The sequence below is a fragment of the Macaca thibetana genome, chromosome 4 (genome assembly GCF_024542745.1).
Source record: "Macaca thibetana thibetana isolate TM-01 chromosome 4, ASM2454274v1, whole genome shotgun sequence".
NCBI lineage: Eukaryota > Metazoa > Chordata > Mammalia > Primates > Cercopithecidae > Macaca > Macaca thibetana.
In genome coordinates this window covers 80,595,046-80,601,961 of record NC_065581.1, presented here as the reverse complement: position 1 = coordinate 80,601,961, position 6,916 = coordinate 80,595,046, and positions in this window count along the sequence as shown.

The following is a 6,916-nucleotide window of genomic DNA, read 5'->3' as shown; positions in this document are numbered from 1 at the left end:
GTTCTTTAGGTGAGTCTGGGCTAAATACATTCAATCTATATTGTTATAAAAAAGTTAAACTTTCTATAAAGTTTTTTAAAATTTGACTTTTTAATTTTTAAGATCATTTTGATTTGTTTGTTTTTAGTCTGGCTTTTTCAAAGTAAGGACAGCAGGGTGGATCCACACAGGTGGAGTAAGGTATTCTGAAACTTACCCTCCCTAATTCAGAGTTGCATTATGTGGCTGGCTTCAGTGCCTACTGGCAAGCAGTCAGAGATTTTAAGGTATCCACACTGCAGGAAGGTAGTGAAGTATGATGCCAAATCATCATCTCAAATTAACTTTGGAACAAAAAAAAACCTGTGATTCCTAAAGTTTTATAATATATTGCTTTCATTATATCCTCCCCTGGTACGGTATGTTCCAACTGTAAGTGTTTTTTTTTTTTTTCCTGAATGTAAAACTAACAGATCCTATTTTTTTTTTTTTTTTTTTTTTTTTTTTTTTTTTGCAAACTTCAGAACTACAAAAGGAAACAAACCATCAACAGTTTGGAAGCAGATTTTTCCAAATTGAAAAAATTCTCAGGCCACTTTTAGTGGCCCAGCACTTTGGGAGGCTAAGGTAGGAGGATCGCTTAAGGCCAGAAGTTCAAGGTCAGCCTGGGCACCATAGCAACACACTGTCTATAAAGAAAATTCTCCATCCATTCAATATTCAGTGTCCAGTATTATTTTTAATATGGTATTCTTTTTTTTTTTTTTGAGATGGAGTCTCATTCTGTCGCCCAGGCTGGAGTACAGTGGCGTGACCTCAGCTCACTGCAACCTCTGCCTCCCGGGTTCAAGAAATTCTCCTACCTCAGCCTCCCGAGTGACTGGGACTACAAGCACCCGCCGCCACGCCTGGCTAATTTTTTGTATTTTAGTAGAGACGGGGTCTCACCATGTTGCCCAGGCTGGTAGCAAACTCCTGAGCTCAGGCGATCTACCTGCCTCTGCCTCCCGAAGTGCTGGGATTATAGGCGTGAGCCACCATGCCCGGCCAAGTTTTCTCAACTTATTTATTTATGCACATTTTATATTGGTGTCAAGAATTTGTCTATATCAAGTGCACCACCCTCTCCTTATTTCAGATGAGTTAAAAAAGTGACATAAAAAAGTGTTGGGAACAAACAGTTAAATAGGTCTCTTTATACATCCATGTGTGTGACTGTATTTTCCAAATGGCTGCAACATTTATCCTATCATACAAGCTCTTCTTACACGTAGCTTTGACACTCCTCCAATTGGGACAGGCTTTTGTGACTGGATCAAGAGAGTAGAAAAAAGTGACAATATGTGACCTCTAAGGCTAGGTCACCCAAAGGAAAGGCACATTCTGTCCTTTTCCCTGGAAAGGTTGCTCTGAAAGCCTTTAAGCTCCTGATAAGCACTTTGACTGCCCTGAGGCTGCCATGCTGTGATTAACTCACATTGGCCCATAATAAAAGATCATATATGTAGAGAGCCTGAGACTACTTGAGAGAGAGAGATGAGGGTGGAGGGCAGAGAGAGAGAGAGAGAGAGAGAGAGAGAGAGAGAGCGCACGCATAGCCACCCCTCACCCCCTTTTACTAGTCCCAGCCACTGTTAAATTGCAACGACATGAGAAACCCTGGACCATAACTAACAATCGAAGCCCTTCTCAAATTCTGAATGCACAGAAACCATGAGAGATAATGTAATGATTGTTATTGTTTTAAGCCATTAAATGTTGCAGTAATGTGTTACATACTGATAAATAACTGAAATATCCCATAAGCTTTTCCTAATTTGGGAGTGACATAATTTCCTTTCTTCTTGTAGAGTCTGAACAGCTCTACCATTTTCAACCTAAAGAACAGGTTTGGACTGGCACAGGTACTAGTGGCAAGCTTTAGCACGACATGCATAGATAACTGACCTCTGACCTAGATAGAGAAATGATGCTTTGTAGAAGGTATACTGTGGTGATAGCTGGGAAAACATGAAAATTTAAAACAAGCAGCTTCAAAAAATTTTTACTTTGTTATAAGAGTAAAAAATACAAACAGAAAAATCCACTATAATATTAATCCTACAAGATTAATACTTAATCTTGTCAAGTCACTTAATTCTACTTTCTAAAGCCAAAACCTGTAATTGCTAAAATTGTAAGTGAAATTTATATTCTTAGAAAATTTTATTTAAAATTATTAGTCTTCATGTTGCTAATTGCTGAAGTGCACACTCATTTCTTTTACAGTTCAGATTTCATAATTACCTACCTCTTTACCTGTGTATTGGCTGTTTCTCCCCATAAGCTTATGTTTGCCTACCAGTGCCTAGTCTAAGGCTTGGCATAGAGGAAGTGTTCAAGAAACATTTTGAATAAATTAAGGGGAAAATATCTATGTGAGGGAATGGGGAATGGCTTCGTAAGATGAACCAGATCTTGGAGGAAAGGAATAACATTTGTTGAGTGCTTACTATGGGACAGGCACTGTTCTAAGTGCTTTACATGTATCTGCATTATGTAATATGACATAGTATAGCTTGTTTATTGTCTCAGTAGGATGTAATTTCTAGATGACAGAGAATTTGTATTATTCACTATAAATCTTCCAGGGCCTATATCAGGGCTGACACACAGTAGGTTGATCGGTAAGTATTTGTCGAATAAATACGCAAAAATCACCTCATTTAATCCCCATAACAACTTTAAAAGGCAGGTACTTTTAATATCCTCATTTTTCTGATGAGGAAGCTGAGGCCGAGAGGGAATAAGATTTTCAAAGACACAGGGCTAGAAAGATTCAAATCCAGTCAGTCTGATTCTAGACTTCATCCTTGTTATGGATTGAACTGTGTCCCCCGAAAATATATTTTGAAGTTCTAATCCCTGGTACCTGTGGATGTAAAACTAATATAATCTTTTCTTTTGAGATGGAGCCTTACTCTGTTGCTTAGGCTGGAGTACAGTGGCACGGTCATGGTTCACTGTAGGCTTGACCTCCTGGGCTCAAGCAATTCTTCTGCTTCAGCCTCCTGAGTAGTTGGGACTACAGGTGCATGCCACCCACCGGGATAATTTTTTTTCAAGTTTTTTGTAGAGACAGGGTCTCACTTTGTTGCCCAGACTGGTCTTAAGCTCCTGGCTTCAAGTGATCCTCCTGCCTTGACCTCCCCGAATGCTGAGATTACAGGTGTGAGCCACAATGCCTGGCCTGAAATTAATAAAATACTCTTAAAAGAATGTGCTATAGTGTTTACCCTGAGTAAATAAGAAATAATTCCAAAAGAAGAACTGAAAAACATTTCAAATAATGGCATCTGGCCAGGTGCTGTGGCTCACGCCTATAATCCCAGCACTTTGGGAGGCTGAGGCGGGCAGGTCACTTGAGGTCAGAAATTTGAGATCAGCCTTGCCAACATGGTGAAACCCTGTCTCTACTAAAAATACAAAAATTAGTGAGACATGTGGTGCACTCCTGTAATCCCAGCTACTAGGGAGGCTGAGGCAGGAAAATCATTTGAACCCGGGAGGCAGAGGTCGCAGTGAGCCAAGATTACGCCACTGCACTGCAGCCTGGGTGACAGTGTGAGACTCTGTCGGGGGGAAAATAATGGCAGCAACATTGAGAGTATGTGCAAAATTTCTCCAGCAGTTGGCTATCTTGAAGCACAATACTTATGTGGACATCTGAATTTCAGAAGGTTTATTTAAAATGCAGTTTTACTAATTTAGAATTTTAATCCATATGCCATGTTATCAACTGGGATGTTGTGAACTTTCAACAAAATGGTTTGAGGAATGAAACAACTAGGTTGACTATCTGAGAAGAAGGAAAAGAATTCGTGCTTTGCAAAGAAAATCAGTATGTTGCATGCATTTACAGTTATAAATAGCTATATATGTGAAACTAATAAGGTAGTATAACTTGAGTTACTCTGCAATTCATGTAATAACATCTGTATGAACATTACAGTAACATGGGTATGTATATTTACCTTTATTTATTTAAAACATTTAATTAAGCGCCCAAATGCATTGGATTAGACTTGTGCTCTCTAATTCGATGGGCACTGGCATGTTACTAAGCATTTGAAATGTGGCCAGTGCAAATGAGATACTCAGTTTTAAATTGTGTTTCATTTTAATTTAAATATAAAACAGATACTCAATTTAGTCACTGGAAAACTTTATGGTATATTTGCAACAAGTTAGGTATGAGAATCTCCTATTGCAAATGTAAGTTTTATAAAATTGAAATACAGATCAATTTCTGATAAAAATTTGGTGTCTAAATTGAGATGTGTTATAAAATGCACACTAGATTTTGAAGACATAGTAGTAAGGTGCTTTTTGTGTGAAGAAATACAGAATCATTTAGTTAATATTACGAATCATCGCCTAGATACGTATTTTTTCTTTTAATCTTTTTTATCTCCTGAAAGTAAAATATTTGAATTGCTGTATGTGCTGTTATTTCCTGAATTTTCTATACTTGCAATCTCAACCGACATTAGATCAGAGTATCTGGTTTTTTTTTTTTTTTTTTTTTTTTTTTTTGAGACGGAGTCTCGTTCTGTCGCCCAGGCTGGAGTGCAGTGGCCAGATCTCAGCTCACTGCAAGCTCCGCCTCCCGGGTTTACGCCATTCTCCTGCCTCAGCCTCCCGAGTAGCTGGGACTACAGGTGCCCGCCACCTTGCCCGGCTAACTTTTTGTATTTTTTAGTAGAGACGGGGTTTCAACGTGTTAGCCAGGATGGTCTCGATCTCCTGATCTCGTGATCCGCCCGTCTCGGCCTCCCAAAGTGCTGGGATTACAGGCTTGAGCCACCGCGCCCGGCCCAGATCAGAGTATCTATTACATTCATATTTTATGTTGTAAAAGCTCTTTGTGTGCTAAAATATAACTTGGGAAAGAAAAATCTGATTTTGACTGATAGCATTCTCAGCTGTGTATAACAGAAATCTACAGGTTTTAGTCCCTTAATTTGTGAATGATACCCATTCTTAACATTACCAATTGAGTTCAGACTGACAGTGCAACCACAATTTGTTACAAGGCAAATTAAAGCAGTTTTTTTCTCTGCATCTGTTTTCCTACATTTTTGGAAATAAAACCTAACCTTATAAGAGATTATTATTATTATTATTTATTTTTTTTTTTTTTGAGACGGAGTCTCGCTCTGTAGCCCAGGCTGGACTGCAGTGGCCGGATCTCAGCTCACTGCAAGCTCCGCCTCCCGGGTTCACGCCATTCTCCGGCCTCAGCCTCCGAGTAGCTGGGACTACAGGCGCCCGCCACCGCGCCCGGCTATTTTTTGTATTTCTTAGTAGAGACGGGGTTTCACCGTGTTAGCCAGGATGGTCTCGATCTCCTGACCTCGTGATCCACCCGTCTCGGCCTCCCAAAGTGCTGGGATTACAGGCTTAAGCCACCGCGCCCGGCCAAGAGATTATTATTAAAAAAGACTGAAAATTTTGATAATCTAGCTAACATTTATGTAGAAAAATAGGTTCTTTCCAGTATTCTTGGAACTACACGTGAATTTACTAAATGGCTCCTTCAGCTAGGCCTTATCCTGTTTCATTGAAGATGACTGCGGCTATTTTAATAATTAAAGTAAACATATAAATGAAAGATGTGAATTTTACCTACTACTGGCAGGATATTGTAATTCCCCTGTAATGTTGCCTTTGAGGGAGAGGCCATACACTCTTTGTAGATTACTCCCTGTACTTATAACACCTTTCCTATCTGTAGATATTAAATCTCAGAAACAGGAACAGATAGGTAATATATCTAAATTCATGTAATAAGTACTTTATTATAATAAGGGTCTGTTATACTAACATTTTGTTTCTTCTTAAGCAGCTTGAGTTGGCTCCCATGCCTGCTGTTAAACTGTTTTCTCTCACATAAAACAACCTAATTGTAATGTTCCTCAGTTAATTCAGGAGAGTAAGTTTTGTAAAGTACACCTTTTTCTTAGATGTTGTAGGATTAAGTATTTATGGAGTATAGAATTCACAATGAAAGGTGTCATTTAACTTCAAGGGCTTTTAAAAAAAGAACTTTGTGATGCCTAGAAAATATTCTCTATAAACACAACTAATTCTAGATAATTCAGACGAGGTCAAAGAAGCTTCTAAATGTAAGTACTGACAAAATACAATTACGGTAAGAAATCTTTCTGATAAGGCAAAGTAACATAAGTAGAAATGAAAACACTGTGATTGGATGTGTGTCTAGAGTATGGAGATATAAAATCAGCAAATAATCTCAAATACTATCCTTTGTAATATCAGTACGCAGAGACAAATAGGACAGAAACTAGCAATCCTATTCAACTGAAAAGGAAACTGGGGCACAGAAGGCTTTAGCGTCTGTTGCTATTATTTTATTTTTATTAGACAGACACTCCTTTTGGCTATGATCTTACTATTCCTCCAGTCCATGAACCTCCAAGCATAAATGTAAATAACACAATATAAAAATGACCCGGCTCTGTGACTCACACCTATAATCCCAGCACTTTGGGAGGCCGAAGCGGGCGGATCATGTGAGGTCGGGAGTTCGAGACCAGCCTGACCAGCATGGAGAAACCCCGTTTCTACTAAAAATACAAAAATTAGCTGGGCGTGGTGGCGCATGCCTGTAATCCCAGCTACTCGGGAGGCTGAGGCAGGAGAATAGCTTGATCCCGGGAGGCGGAGGTTGCCTTGAGCCCAGATCGTGCCATTGCACTATAGCCTGGGCAACAAAAGCAAAACTCCGTCTCTAAATAAATAAATAAATAAATCAGCTTTGCAAGATCATTTAGTTTAACCTTCTGCTTTTACCAAAGAAGAAACCGAAGGCCTGAAAGACTGCTTACTCATCATTATTCAGAGAGAGCAGTGGTTCTTGAACATCAGGTTTCTA